Genomic DNA, 16,778 nt, shown 5'->3' on the forward strand with positions numbered 1-16,778 from the left:
AGCCTGAAAGGAGTGCAGTAGAGGAATGGCTCCATTTGGCTCCATGGTACTAAATCCTCGTCCCAGACAGCAAGAATTCCAAGGCACAGAATGCCTGTGCCCTTCTTGATTAGGCTGGGTTAGGTAGACTTTATTATCCCAGGGGAAAATTAGTTTGCATCAGGAAAGTCAAACGGTGTTATCATTTTGATTTTGATATTCTTTGTTAACTCCCGAGGGGAAATTGTCTTTTTGCATGACCTTTGGATATCAGAGCATGGGGTCCAGCCATTGAATAGCACCCTTGGAGCAATTTTCAGGTTAAGGGCCTTACTCAAGGGCCCAACAGAGTAGAATACCTTATGGCAGTAACAGGATTTTAACTTACAATCTCCCAGATACCAATACAGATCCTTATAAGTATACGCACTAAAGATTAGTACAAAGAAGAATAATTACACAAAATAACAACTGTTTAGCAGCAGCTGGACATTTAGAAGAATTCAAAATGCTTAACTTCATCAATAAAAAAAATAAATAAATCTGTTGCTCTATATCCTTGGTAACCTAAACCTACAGTCTGATAGCAACAACTGAAATTATAGGAAAATGAGGATAGTAACTGACTGAACTGTGTTGGCTTTCTTTCTATCCTGTTTCTGATACAGCTCAGTGACAGACATCTGCTGCAAACATCATTTTATTGCTGATATTTACAATGTTGTTAAGATGGTTTATATTCTTAATACTGAAGTTGCCAAACCATTTCTTGTGTTCGTCCCCCTGGACCCGCCTCGTCCTGCCTGGCCTGTACTTAACCAAAAGTGTTGGCAGCTTGGAGCAGTCACTTTGAGACTTGTGTCAAGATGTCTTTTGCCTTTTTTCAACATGTTTATGGTTTATTTTCAGCTATGTGGGGTGTGGCAGACCGCTGGGAGTCATGTCTAGCCGGGATGCCTGAAAGGACCGGGAGAGGAACAATACCTCCGCTGAGTCATGAGAGGGCAGCTGCCCTGGTCTGCATGGGGGCCGAGGGAACAGAGCTTGGAAGCTCATCCCTGTTGGGGCCCGTGGACACCGCCAGGGGTCGCCTGGACAATTATGGACCACTGGTGTGGCAGAAGTGCTGCCGGAAGAAGATCAGAAAGCACCTGGAACACATCTGGGGCGGGATAAAAGGGTCTGCCTCACTCCATTCAAGGAGCCGTAGTCAGGAGGGAGAAGACGGAGCTTGCGAGAGAGGAGTGGAAGCAGCTGAGAAGTAAAAAAGGCTGAGCCTTGAGATTTGTGCTCAGTGTTATTGTGTTGTGTATTAAACAGTGTGTGTTTTGGGACATCTGGAGTCCATGTCTGTCTGTTGCTGGGCTGATCTTTCACAGGGGTTTGCCTGTGGCTGCCCCAAAACTTTACACTTGTCTGTGTTTTTCACTACAATACTTTTTATTGTCCAATGTTCAAAGAATGCATGGTATCATGAAGCCTGTATAGCAATACGTATAACATGTGAGTTGAGTATATCAATTCAAACCTATTACAGGTAGATGGGGCACATTATTTAACAAACCAGCTTTGGTCCTATTCTTCTTTGCTCCCAACTACTTTGTCTAATTAAAAGAAACACAGAAACATTAATAATTGTGTGGTGGTTAGGGTGTTGCATATCATAACAATATTCTGTCAGTTTTTAAATAAATTGGTCTAATTATTAGTTTTATTAAATCAATGTTCAGCTTAAGCATTAATGACATGAGTACAACTTTTAAAAACACATTACAAAACTATATAAAACCTGTTTATTCCAGCTAAAAAGATTGGAAAATTAAGAGAGTTTCGAAATACAGAGAATTCATCTATTTATTTCCAGTATATAAGAGCATAAGAATTTCGACAAACAAGAGGAGACAATTTAGTCCATTAGGCTCATTTGTTTAGCCAATAGCTAAGCTGTCCTATGTGAAAGAAAATTAACTGCTTACAGTCTACTAGGATTAAAAGCTGTTTGCTGCAGTAGAAAGTTACTCATACAGGCATCTGTCATAAGACAGAGTGAGGTAAGCTGACATGGGGCACCTTCTGCTTTTCTTATCTGCTTGTCTGTCATAAGACGGGGTGCAGTGAGTTGACCTAGGACAGCGCTTCCCGATTGGGGGTGCTGGCAACTGTTGCTGGGGGTGCCAGAATCCATCAAGGAAGAAAAATGAAAAACATTATTTGTACAAAATCTTAATTTATTTATCCATTCCTAAATAATTAAATGGGCAGGCTATTTCGTATCAGTGCAATATGCTGCTTGTTAAAACGGATGACTCCTGCTCTAACGTGCACTTAGTGCTGCGTGGGTATTATGAACTATCGTATCTGTTCAAGTTCTATTTAAATTTTAAATATAAGTAAGTTTTATTTAGTTGACAGAAATATCTTTGGTAGGAATGTAAGTTAAAAGTCATCATTGCATAAATTTTTCTTCACCATAGAAATTTTAAGACTAAATTCAACTTACATTCCTACCAAAGATTTTTCTGTCAACTAAATAGAACCTACGTATATCCAAATAGAACTTGAAAAGATATATTTTTTGAAACTAACCGCGCATTTTAGATCTACTTGATGCGCACTACATCGAGCCCGCGTGCTATTGTGCTCTCGCCTGCCTGCCTCAATAAGTGACCCTCGCTTTGCTCTTACTTTTTTACCATTCATTCAATCATGGCTAGTCGCGAAAAAATTAGAAAATGGAAGGAGTATTACACTAAGTATGGCTTTACCAAAACAATTATTGATGGAGAATAAAGTATCCATTATTCATAAAGCTTCAATTGGTGACCTGTTTTTCTGCGTTAACCTCATATTTTTTCATACTTCTTCTCAAACCAAGGGGGTGCAAAATCGGCCCCATCTGTCACAGGGGGTGCAAGGGTAAAATGAATCGGGAAGCTCTGACCTAGGATGACTTCTTCTTAAGAGGTGCACCTGTGTCACAAATGCCAAAAATAAGACAAAGCTAACTTCTTGTATTAAGGGTCTATCTGATACATTCGTAAAAAAAAACAAAAAAAAAACAGATGACTGAATTATGCAATAAAGATGGAAATACTCAGATAAACAATTTTTCCTCACTTGATAAGAAAGGGGAAGGGTGGGGGAGAAAAATATTAAAAAGCCGCCAAAAAAGGGGAACTTTGCTCTTCTGCCTTGTAACACATGAATCCATGTACTCACCGGTGCCTGAATAAAAACCTATTTGATTAACGACTCCTGTCTTTCTCTGAGATTTCTTCCACACCTAATTTCTCATCCAGATACTTCCTAAAGGTTGTCAAGGTTTCTGTTTCAATTACCCACATCTGGGTTTTGTTCCAGATTCCCATAACTCTTTGCATAAAGAAGTGCTTCTTGGCTTCAATCCCAAATACCCTTCCCTTTAATTTCCACTGGTGTCCTCGAGTACATGGATCACTGTTAGTTTCAGTGAATTTTGTTGGATCTATTTTATCAATGCTGTTTTGAAAACTGGGATTAGGTCCCCACATAGTCTCCTCAGCTCGAGACTAAACGGGTTTAATTCTCTGAGTCTGTCAGATTATGACATGTCTTTAAGTCCTTGGATGCACCTTGTTACTTTACACCACACTGCTTCAGATGCTGCTATGTCTATCTCTAGTAGGTTTGACTATTGTTATATGTTATTCACTGCCTGTTCAACTCATTCTTTATGGGTTCAGTAAAGAGCAGTATACAAAAATTAACCCAATTGAATTGAGTTTATTATCACCAGTCAACCTAACCTGAAAAACTTTGGATTGAGATAGAAACACCAAACTACCCATTGAAAACCACAAAGAGAGAATGGACACATGCCAGATATGGTGTTACCAGGGTAGGATTTGAATGTAAGTCGTCCTTAAGTGGTGAGACAACAATGCTTTCCACTGTTACTGGGTTGTGCAAGTCTAAATATGTTTCCTCTGCTCTTTGTTAATCAATAGACTGTAAATGCTCATGTAATGTTCATGTATTGATACAGCTCACAAAAAGGAAGAACATGAGGTGAAGTTAAGAAGGCAATTGGAATCAACTTCGTGATATTTTATTTTTAGGCATCTTAAAGCCTCACTAGTAATGATGAAAGAACTTATGGGAAGATTCAGGGCACCGTAAACTATATAATTAGCTTTTATTATTATTATTATTTTCTTATGATTTAAATTTTTTCTCTACTTTATACATTTTTATGTTTGTTTCCTTTAGTGCAATTTTATGATATAGATGTCGAGGAAAATAATCATTGCATATATTTTTGGATCTAAACTGTTTTTCACTAAGATGAAGGCAAATGACTTTTCCCATGACACTATTTTGTTTTTGTTATTGTTCTGCCTCAAAGAGACTGTAAGGATTTTTAAAGACAAGAACAGAGAAGAAGAAGTTAGCAAAGCCATGCCAGCATTGCTAACCAAGAGTGAAGCCTATCTTTTGTTAAAACCAAAGGATAAACAAAAAATGTAAGGCAAAAAGGACAGAAGTAAAAATCTTGAAGCAGGAATACACCAAAAGAAAATCTGTTGCAAAGTTTAGTTTTTATCCAATCTTGAATACCAGGAAGTGCTTGGCGCTAACCTTTATAATCTGGACCCTTAATAACATGCACAAAATTTCCCTGGACATTGCCCATAGCAAAGCCATAGAAATCACTACATCAAAAACAGAAAATGGTGGCACCCATGAGAAAAATAAAATGCCTTTGGTAAAAACACTTTAGGGATGTTTCAAAACAAATACAAAGTTCCAAAATTGGAGTTCTTGGGTCTATAAATCCTGGAGTACACACCAAAATGACTACAAAAACTAAAAGAAAACTAAAAAAAAGTTAAAGAAATGGATGTTGCCATTTTGTGATTTTTGTTGTCTTGATTGACAAATAGTTGCTAGGGAAGGTCAAATGTAAGTGTTGTAGTTGTTTGGTATAAAGGTCAGCACTGGACACTTCCCATTTGTCCAAGTTTGTGGACATTGTGACTACCCTTTGCTTTTCTAACTAACAACTTTCAGATTTGTTCTTCAACTTGAATTTCCCTTTTTTGACAAGATATACAGTAAGAATGGCGTGGTTAATTTGGTTTTGACCCATACTTCTTTTTGTCTATGTTTCATTTCCCAGTACTTTCATTAATAGTCTACACATTTTGTGATGTCCAAACAAATACATGTGTAATCCATGTCACTGGATTTTTAAAACTAAAAGATAAAAATTGAGGATGCTGATTGAAAGGGAGGATTACATCACAGACCCTCAGAAGATTAGCTGTACAAATATCACAGCTTCATTTATTGTTTTATTCTTATGGTGGCTGCAGTACGTTTCCCCAAAATGTCTGTGGTGGATTTTGGTTGATAATATCTGAGGTTTTACTTTAAACTTCAGACCACACTAAAAACAAATCTATATAAATACACTATAAATGTATATATGTATATACTAGGGGGTTCCCCTATGCTCACTTCGCTTAACCCCCAAAGGTCTGTAATAGGTGCGAGCCACTTCGCATCTCTGCCACTCACATTGTGCAGAGGGGGGCTGAACGAACCCAAGGAGACACTGTCACTCCTCCGAAACCCCCTCTTAAATGGTGATATAATGGGAAACAAATACAGTTTATTTTTACCTTCTCTGTGCTCAATCAGCTGCTGGCTTGCTGCTGCTGCTGCTATGCTGCGTTATCTGCATCTCGCACGGTGCTTCGAACATTTAAAGCCTGTACAGCTGCTGTCCTACTCTTTGTCTTTTATTTCAGGCCACGGGAGTAGTTAAATCTCTTGGCACAAAGTCTTGTCTCGCGGGATGCAAGTTCTTGATATTTTTTTGTTTATTATTTAAAAACGGAATAAGAATCTGAAAATCTAACAACATCACATTAAAGTTCGATAAATTCTAAAAAGAATGATACTAAAAATATATATGTAGGTTTTAAAATAAGCCCGATTCAAAGCATGACAAAAAAGAGACATAAAAACATCACATTAAACCGTTGTACAAAATCATTGCACTTTTAGGCTTAGGATTTTATACGGTATATATATATATAGAGTAGATAATACAAAGTTGGCCAACTCATTCACTCATCAACAAAAACACTATTTCCCGTTTAGTTAAAAAGCTGACATTTGGCATGATGCTAAATCTAGTTTTTTAGATATCCACTAAGGAATGACGTTTTTATATACTGTATCATTATTTAAGGGTAACCCGATAATAAAAAAAAAATTACTCCAAAATCTCAAAAACGCTTCAATGTATTTGATTGAAATTTGGTGCGAGTAAAAAAAAATTAGCCACCCCATGGTTTTTTAACTTGTCCATAATTTGTCTATAATAATACTGTACCAAGTATGCTATTCTAATGTACCGTGAAGCACTAACAGAAGCCAGAAGAAAAAGGGTAGCAGCCACTCTGCAGCCTGTTTATGGTGTGCCCGTGTATGCAAATGAAGGACTTTAGCAGATGAGCAGTGAAGACAAAAAGACGAACAGCACCACCAAGCACTAGGGTGGACTGGCGAGTGAGTGGAGGTGTCCTAGACAGGAAAAAGGCAGAAATGTGCCATGAAGACAGCTGTGAAGTGGAAAGAAGGAGGAAAAGTTTGCTAAAAAAACCTGCTGTTTCCATACACAATGCTTGTTTCAAGTTGTGTGTTGGTTTTTATCAAGTAAAAGGCAATCCCTTTGGATTGCTAACGTACCAGTTCCACACTGTATAATATGTGTAGAGGGAGACGGAAATTGATTATTTTAGTTTTTATCATTGTGTAAACATGATAAAGATGTATTGGGTGTGGAAATTCAGGATCAAATTGACCAGTTTGTAGTGACACGGTGTACACGATACAGTTTTCTTATATAACAAAAATGTCAACAATTACAATGATGTCATCACATATGTGAATGATATGTAAAATCCCTCAACCTACTACGCTACCATTTGCAAATAGTTGGCTGCATCAGAAATTTGAACTTTCCAGAAATGTGTATTATTTGCTAAATTTTGGATAAACGGACGGGCAATTAAAAGTATTGTGCGTTATGCGGAGGTCATTTTGATATTTACGAACCTATTACTACAATTGATCAAACTCAAAACTGGTTACACCAGACATTGCAAGTACATTCTCTTGTTTATCTAATGTGACCAGATCATCTCAAAACTATTCTAATTAAACAGGAAAACATAAGTATATCAGACAAAATCAGTTTTACAGATATGCGGTTAAAAATGCACAAAAAAAATCCTAAAAGCCACAGAGTTGAGGTTGCTACATATACACAAAAAATCCTGAACTGAACAGACATGTGATTGCTAAATATATATGTAGTAAAAACATCTCAAAGTGAACAGATTTGTGGTTGTTATATATACATTAAAAAATCTCGAAGTGAACAGAAATGCAGTTGTTGAATACACACATAAACATTCAGAAATGTTACTAAATATACCTCAAGATGTATTGATATTAACAGGGAAACTTCTGTTTGGCATGCAAATCAAGAAAGATATTTGCCTTGGCTCAAAATTGCAATGATGGGTTTAATTATAATCCATACATATTAATTAAGAATCTAATAAAGAAATTCTTAAAGGGGTCTATGAATGTTATATGTTAAATGAACTGATGAGCTACCTAGAATATGTTGTAAATGTGGGAAAATCAAATTACATGTCGGCCCTTGTAATTTGTAGGATTACAATTGATGGATCTGCCTATTCACGGGTCTGTTATTAATAATGAAACTGAAATGATTTTTGTAACCTATTGAAGAAAACAGCAGGCAACACTGTTGCAATGTTATTTTTAATGAACTACAAATCCCAGCAGCCCTGGGAGTAAAGCACCATTGGGCAGCTTCAGCAGTTGCTGCAAGGGCTGCTGGGTGAAATAAAAAAGTAAAAATTATAAAATGGAGATACAAGCTCATCAGGAGTCTTTTTGTTTCAATGCTTCACTGCACAGTTAGATTTCATCTACACCCATTGGATTACAGTTTTCTCTGGATTTATGTTCTTGTCCTGTGTCTGTTTGTTTGTGCAACTTCCTCTGGGTTGGAAAGTATCATCATCTGGGGAAAGTTCCTAACTTCTGCAAATCTTGAGGCCACTCACATCTGCATCATGATAAGACAAAACTTTACGCAACTTTCAGGAGGTTGTTCACAGGGGTTTCATTTCATAACTACACTACCATCATCTGCATCTGAACTGGACTAAGTCATCAATTTTTATTTTGTGCATAATGTTTTGCTGGATTTCTTTTGTATCTCTAATATTACTCAAGGTGACATCTTCGGGGACCGGAACTGACATCATCAGAGGTCCCAGAACCAAAATTGACATTATCAGAGGCGCCGGGGCTGGAAGTGACATCATCAGAGACGCCGGAGCCCAGCGGGATTTCCCAGTAATGGTCTGCAAGAAACTGAGAGAGACAGAAAGCACACTCTGCCACCCCCTGGTCTGATGTAGTATTACATTTACTCAAGCCCTTTTCAAGCCCTGCCTCCTATTCATACGTGTATGACACTGTATAACCGTTGGAAGACTTACAAGGACCTATTAAAAGTTTAGGATTTTGTTACATTTTCTTTGTGGTATAAGAAAAACTAATAGAATTTTTTAAATGAAATCATTTGGTACAAAAAGAACAATCGAAGACAATTTCACACCAAATTTTAAAGTACAAGGACAGGTGTATCACCATTGTCTTACGAAATTTCCCAGGTTAAACTAAGTACCACAGCTAGTTTTTAAATACAGTGTACTTAATAAATATTTAGACAACTGATGGTGTTTTAAAATGTAATTTCAGTGGAACACTGCAGTGAATTAAGTGTTAAGGCCATCTCACAATCTTTAGATTCGTCATTAAATTCCCATCTAAGGGTATCTTTTATGTGGGTGCTCATCAAGTTCTCTTGGGTTTTCTCCAGGAATCATACTTTTTCCCAATCTAGAGATATAGAGCACTTCTAAATTGACCCAGTAATTGTGAATGTGTCTTCTAACAGGCTGGCAATCATATCAAAGCTGTACCAGTAATGTGTCTATTTCGGCTGATTTAGTCTTCCAAATCTCTGTAAACCTGACAAAGCATATTTAAAAAAACATGGTAAAGAAAAGCCAAGCAAAATGCCACCTTTTATTGGCTAACTAAAAGGATTACAATATGCAAGCTTTCAAGGCAACTCAGGCCCCTTCTTCAGGCAAGATCTTGTAATCTTTTTAGTTAGCCAATAAAAGGTGTCACTTTGCTTGGCGTTTCTCTACATTCGTAATGGCTAACACGGTACAACACCCTAGTACTAAAAACTGAGTAATAAATTGTAAAAAAGGTTTACCCCTATTTATTCTGTTACAGAGTCCCAAGAAGCTGGAGACTACCCAGGGGCACTCTGCACAAGGCAGTAACCATCTCCAGATGGGATGGCACACATCCAGTTTAAATTTCTAGTCACATATACACCATTTTGTGATGTGAGAGGAGAACTGGAGTACTTAGAGAAACACCCACCTAGGGAGAACATGTCAATTCCAGACATGCAGTGCATGAGACAAGAATCAAATAAGAATCCAGGTCTGCTGAGCCGTTAGGCAGCAACACTAACCACTGTGCCACTGTTTTCTACTGATAAAGTGACATGTTTGAGCAATTTATGGAAAATTAGTTTGCATGTACCAAAGAAACTCTTGGCTTATTGCAGTGCATTTTAATTTATTCTCATAACACACTCGCATTTACATGTCCAACCTCTGTCCACCCAATGTATAAGCTGGGTTGAGGAAGACTGAAATTATCCTGAGAGTGTTGAGCTCAAGTCAAGGAACCAACCCAGGGCAAGTATGACAGTTTACTGCATGCAAACACAACTTACTATGTGTGGAACAACTTAGTCCAACTGGTACATTTTGAAGCGCCAACCCAGCAATCCATATTTAATCAAAGCAATAGAAAATCCAAACAAGTGCACTATGGTGCAGGAGTGAAACAAACAGAACAAAAGATAGAGCTGGTTTTAGGGTTAGTGAATTCTTTCTTCCCCAGGTGTGCTCTGCTCTTGGAGTGACACCTCCTTCCAGACATCGCTTTATAGGTGGGAGACCTGAAGGGGTGGAGTTAGCTGCCTTCACTGGGCATCTTCTCTGCACTGTGGAGAGAAAGGAAGAAGACCCAATTAGCACCAGAGCCCCCTCTCATCCCGGAATGGTACTACATACCCCAGATGAGCCCAAATCTAATGATCCATGGTAAAAACTTAAAAAACATTAAAGACATACAAAACAAAACACACCACTGAACACAGTTAACAAATTTCTGAATAGTGTTTCATATTTAGCAAATTATTTCAGTATTAGTCCTGGATACTGTTAATTTTATATACAGTAGATAGGCTCTGGAAAGTATACTCATTAAAATGTCTTTGCTTGAAGATTTATAGACGGTGATTATAATATTTCCTCATTTTATGACTGTGTTTTACTGATTGTTCAATGGATTTGATGAATAAACACTCTGATGACCTTTATTTGCTCATGCCAAACAAATCTCAGTCTTCTGTGTATAACCGGTTTGCAACTGAAAACCCCTAATTAGCATGTTTTCCAGATAATATTCCCTTCAGTTTCAAACATTAACTCTTTAGGATCTTATCTTTAAACTCTTCTGAACACAGTTGTTGGTTTCATAATTACTGCTTACTCATGCTATCAAAGAAACATTCATATAGTGAATCAGCTGGAAAGTTAAGAAAAAAACGCAGCATTCGATTTACATAACATTGGAAGTTTTTACAACTGAATGTTCAGATTAAAAAAATAAGATATAACACACCATTGTATATTGCTTGCTTAACAATGTCAGTGTTGCACTTGTTTTCATAGCACAGTGTCTAATTAACAGAAAGCTGTTTTTATTGTTGTCATGGCACAACACAATATGGTGAGAAAACTCACATGAAAATGGGAAGAATGTGCCAGAGTTAAAGAGGCAAGACTATTATAGAGAATGCGCATATATCGTATATCTTCCAATAGTAGCCCCGGCGTTTATTCAAAAAATTATTCAGACGGCCCGGCGTTTAAAAGAGACCGGCGGTTTTTGTTTATTCGCCTCGCAGACGGAATGGTGATGGGTAAACGGGATTCATTTGGCAGTAAAATACGGTATGGTACCGTATTTACGGTCACAAAATGTAGGCAACAACACCGGATGAACATTTCAGGATTTGACGAAATTATCAGTACAGCAGTACGGTCTTATTAAAGCAGTATACAGTACGGTATTACCGTAAGCATGAAAAACAGGTACGGTAGACGTCAACTTTCTTGCCAATGATGCCACCAGCACTGGCCTGCACCAGTCCAAATTTCGCACGAAAGCGCTCATCAGCCCGACAAGTCCCCTGCGGAACATAAGGAAATGCAATAAGCTCCAAACTTACGCATATACGTATACATTACGACATGAGACTGGATAAGATACAATAAAGTACAGTACTTACCATCTACTCGTCGTCTGAATAGGTAATGATTGCTTCGTTATTTGCGAGTTCTTCTTCATCTTCCTCTTCTTGTGATGGCAATACAGGTACTCCCATTGCTTGTTGTCGCACAGTAATCAGTTTTATCAGGATTAATGTGTCGAAGATGGCATTTTCATGTTCTTCCCGCCACCTCTGCCCTCCCTGTGGGGTTATGATTGACGTGGAGACGAAAGGGCAAAATGTACACAAAGAAATTTCTTTTGACTTTCTCGCTTCCTCGATAGCATCCGACGACAAAACATTTTTGACACGAAAAGGTACTTACCCTATGATTCACTGCAGGAGGGCGGTAGCCCAGGTGGTACGAAAAGAGGATTAGCGTACGAAAAAGGCGGTGGGTCATTGGAGATCGGCGTTTACTACAGACTGGTGCTTAAAGGAGACCGGCTACTATTAGAGACCGCCGTCTATTTGTCGCAACATCTCTTCAAACCCGGCGTTTATTGGAAATGGGCGTCAATAAGAAGCCGGCCACTACTAGAAGATATACAGTAACAGAGTTACTCAAAACCTTAGGATACATTACCGAGTGGTTTGGATACCACACCTTTGATCCACAAACATATACAGCGCATGCAGGGCACGAGCCCTCAATGAACATGCTGTACATAAGATAGTAACACACAACGTTGATGACACCTACACGAGCCAAATATTGAGGAGCCAGCCTTGCCTGGTTTGAGACAGTATATAGCACCATCGAATATATGCCTTCTACCAGCACCACCTTGACAAGTCTAAGTTTGTCCCGTATGAGTGCGTGCACTTCAGTGTGCTCTGTGACGGACTGGCATAACTGTATCGGGTTGGGTCCCACCTTGTGCACATTGCTGTGAGGACAGGCTCTTAATTTACAGTATCTAAGATAACAAAACAAGGTTAATAAATTCTGTCTAAACATTCACTCTATGTGAACAAATTTATAAACATTTTGATAAGATAAAAGTGTTACTGAAATTTCCAATATATTAGTGCTACTTGATTTTTTTTTACTGCCTACATTAGCTGACATCATAATAAAATGAAAATCTTATAGATCAGGGATGGGCAAATTCAGTCCTGGAGGGCCGCAGAGGCTGCAGGTTTCTGCTCCAACCCAGTTGCTTAATTAGAAAACAATCTGTGCCAATAATTTAATTTAATGGCTTGTTAGTGCTTTAACTCCGCCATATCAGGCCATTCTCATATCCTAAATGTTCTTCCCCTTTGTAAGGATATCATCTAAATGATTTCAAGGCTAAAATGGAGTAATATTCAATCTTTCACTTTTTTCTCTTCACTTTCCTTGCAAGTATTTAATTAAAGCCAATAAATAGTCCATGATAAAAACACAAAGGTGTAAATGGTAACAAGCTAAATGGAGAAAAGCTGCTTTCTTTTGTCATTTGAATCTTATTGCTAATAAAAAGCCATTAAAAACCAAGAGAACAGCTCTTTAAGACTAAAACAAGCAATAAGGGTTCAGAATCGTAACGAGCGAGACAACTAAAGTGAAGCACAAGTGTTACTTGAGCAATAAGTGCTTCTTATTAAGCAATTGGGTTGAAGCAAAAACTCGCAGCCACTGCGGCCCTCCAGGACTGAATTTGCCCAAGCCTGTTATAGATGAATTGTAAACTGGTGGGAAGGTGGCACACTGCTGCCTCACAGAACCCAGGGTTATGTTGGTTTAAGGTCCAGTCAAGTTGCTGCATACTGTATGTGACGGTTTGCACCCTTTCTCAATGAGTGTGTTGTTTTCTCCAACCTTTGTAGTGTTCTCCCACATCCTTAAAACATTCAGGTTAGATTCATTTTTAAGTCTCAATTAGTTCAGGGCCCAATGCTTGGCTGTACCAGAATTATTACAATTTGCTATGACTAAAACATCTGTGAATTCTTCTCTGTGTCAGAATTCTTGTAGCATGGACAAATTTTTATGATACATTTTGTTACACTCGATGTTCACTATCTTGCTTAACTGGAAAAATCCTAATCTTTCTACTATTTTACAATGAGAAAAAGTGGTGCTCTATTAATTTAAATTAGAAAAGAAATCATCAGTGAGCTATGGTGGGCTGGCGCCCTGCCCGGGGTTTGTTTCCTGCCTTGCGCCCTGTGTTGGCTGGGATTGGCTCCAGTAGATCCCTGTGACTTTTTAGTTAGGATATAATTGGTTGGATAATGGATGGATGGATGGATCATCAGTGAGAAGCTACTGAAACAATTTTAAGTGTTTAGAAGCCATCCAACATTCCATAGATGAAATACTCAATAGCTCTTAACTAATCACTAGCCCAATATCAACCTTTCTTGTTCTTTCTGTCCCCTTTTGTATGGTGATAAAGTAGGGCTGTCAAACTCCATTTTACTGAGGGCCAAAAATAGCATGTTATTTACCTGATGAAGGCCAGAAGATATCAACAAACCAATTCAAGACACATGGGTATCTTTTTGTTAATCACAATTATTTATTCTATCTCATGTCTGTCTTTTCTTTTTATCACCTTTTCTTCTCTTGGATATTGCAGTGTCAGGAAAGATATCAGAAGTCACGGGACCAAAGTCGGCATTTAATGGAAAAAGTGATGTCAGCCACCCAGGGCCAGCTCTGTCATTTTTCCTGCCCTTGGTAAAGCTGTAAATGCCTTCCAGGTTTAGCAATTTATGAATGTCATATACATACACAAGGAAGACAGCTTAAGGGCTTTGGTGATGATATTTACTTGTCAAGTTGGCACTGTGTACTGACACTGTGTTCCCTCTGCAGAAAGGAGAATTGACAGCCAGTCCATTGCTGATGTCACTTTCATGTCCATCCACCTGGACCCTCCCGTTCCTGCCACTTGAACTCATAACAAAGAAATCACCCATCTTGTTTCAGTTCCTATTCAAAACTCCAGTCTGAAATGACTACTTAGCATTTACTGCGTGTTTTCTTTGTTTTTTCACATTCAGTTGTATGGGATCACCAAGGTGGCACCCCAACTTTTTTGTTTGTGTCCTATTTAATACTAAATATATTAGGTAAATGGATGTAAATCAGACTTAACAATTTAGAGGTGATCATACTGTATTTACAAAATGTCTAAATGCAAGTGAGAAATAAATGTAACAATATAATGTAATAAAGTGGTTAATTGATTGGTGTGTGAGATGTTCAGCCCGGACACCAAACAGACACCCACAGTTCATAAAACACACGCTTTATTAAGCAAGTGTCGCCAAACACAAGTCCTGCAAACTCACAGTGCTTCCCGCACCACACACCCTCACGGGCGTCCCTGGAAGGTCCTTCTTCCACCTTCCCAGGTGTGATGGAAGTGTCGATTTTCCAGGCTCCACGATGCTCAGGGCGCGCCCTGATGGTAGCCATGGGCCCCATCCCCTCATCATCTAGGGTGGTTGTCCCCTCGTGGCCCTGGGGACGTATAGACCACCTCCCGGTCCTTCCAGGCGTCCCAGCCTGGTCTGGCCCCCAGCCCCCTGCCACAGATGGTAGTTTAATTTTACAAATAGAATACCAGTTTTAAAAAGTAAATAATACAAACAGAGATTATACTTTATTTGTCCTCAAGAGGGGCGGCACGGTGGCGCAGTGGTAGCGCTGCTGCCTCGCAGTTAGGAGACCTGGGTTCACTTCCCGGGTCCTCCCTGTGTGGAGTTTGCATGTTGTCTGCGTGGGTTTCCTCCCACAATCCAAAGACATGCAGGTTAGGTGGATTGGCGATTCTAAAATTGGCCCTAGTGTGTGCTTGGTGTGTGGGTGTGTTTGTGTGTGTCCTGCAGTGGGTTGGCACCCTGCCCGGGATTGGTTCCTGCCTTGTGCCCTGTGTTGGCTGGGATTGGCTCCCGTGACCCTGTATTCGGATTCAGCGGATTAGAAAATGGATGGTTGGATGGATGTCCTCAAGAGGAAATTAACATTTTATACAATGATAGGGGGTTTTCTGTAATGTTCACATTAATGCTAAGATATAATAATAATAATAATAATAATAATAACACAGATGTACTGTGGTTGTCCAAAGAATAACAGGCTGGTACAACTGTAGCGCTTTTGGGTGCCAAACTGGCTGTCCCATTTTACTTTAAAGCTGAATCAGACAACACCAACAACAATAACATTTATTTATAATTGCACATTTTCATGCAACAATGTAGCTCAAAGTGCCTTACAAGATAATAAAGAGAAAGTTACGAGTAAAATATTAAAGAATGTTAAAGAGTAAGTAACAAGAAAGCAAGGTAAGGTCAAATGGCCGGGAGGACAGAAAAAAACAAAAACAAAACTCCAGTTAGGCTGAAAAAAAAACAAAATCTGCAGGGGTTCCAAGGCCAAAAGTCCACCAGCCCCCATTGGTCATTATACCTAACATAAATGATTCTAAATCAGTCCTCTTTGTTTAATTGCTTCACATGATCAAGATGGTCTTGTGGACAGCTGAGACACCCACCTTCATTTCAGGGGACTTCATGGTGCCTTGATCAGGTGGTGGTGGCACAGATCGCCACCACAGAAGAATCGGAAAAGACAGCAGAGAATAGTAGAGATTAGTACAAATTGCAGATCCATGAAGTATATGATCATTCTGAACCCATGTAGTCTATAAGGAATACAACTGAAATGTACTGTAGCTATGGAAAAGCCGCATTAAAATAATTTGTTTTAGCAGTTTTTTTAAACTATGGTTCAAACACAAGGGAGACTATGCTACTAAACTAAAGTACAGTGAACCCTCGTTTATCACGGTTAATCCGTTCCAGACTCTACCGTGATAAATTAATTTTCGCGAAGTAGGATTCTTTATTTATAAATCGAATATTTTCGCAGTTAGAGTATAGAAAACCTGTTTACGACCTTCTAAATACGTTTTTTAACATTATTAGAGCCCTCTAGACATGAAATAACACCCTTTAGTCACCATTACACTCGTATTGCCCAATACATTAGACAAAATAAGAGAAAATAAGACATATTAGACATTACAAATATCATATTACTAGGCGCACTCGCCTTTTAAGGCGACCGACTTTTATCCACAATTTTTGTGCGCTCCATGTGTACATCAGGCATGTAAGTGTAGGGAATGAGAATATCAAACTGCCCATTCATAACATCTCCCAAAAACGAAGTTTTTTTATCCCCTCAAGTGCCTGTCCAAAGTCGTACAATGTCAGCCCGAATCTGTACCGCTAAACATGGAGTTTCATGCACTAAATAAGCTATAGA

The sequence above is a fragment of the Polypterus senegalus genome, chromosome 4, assembly GCF_016835505.1.
Source record: "Polypterus senegalus isolate Bchr_013 chromosome 4, ASM1683550v1, whole genome shotgun sequence".
NCBI classification, from domain to species: Eukaryota; Metazoa; Chordata; class Cladistia; order Polypteriformes; family Polypteridae; genus Polypterus; species Polypterus senegalus.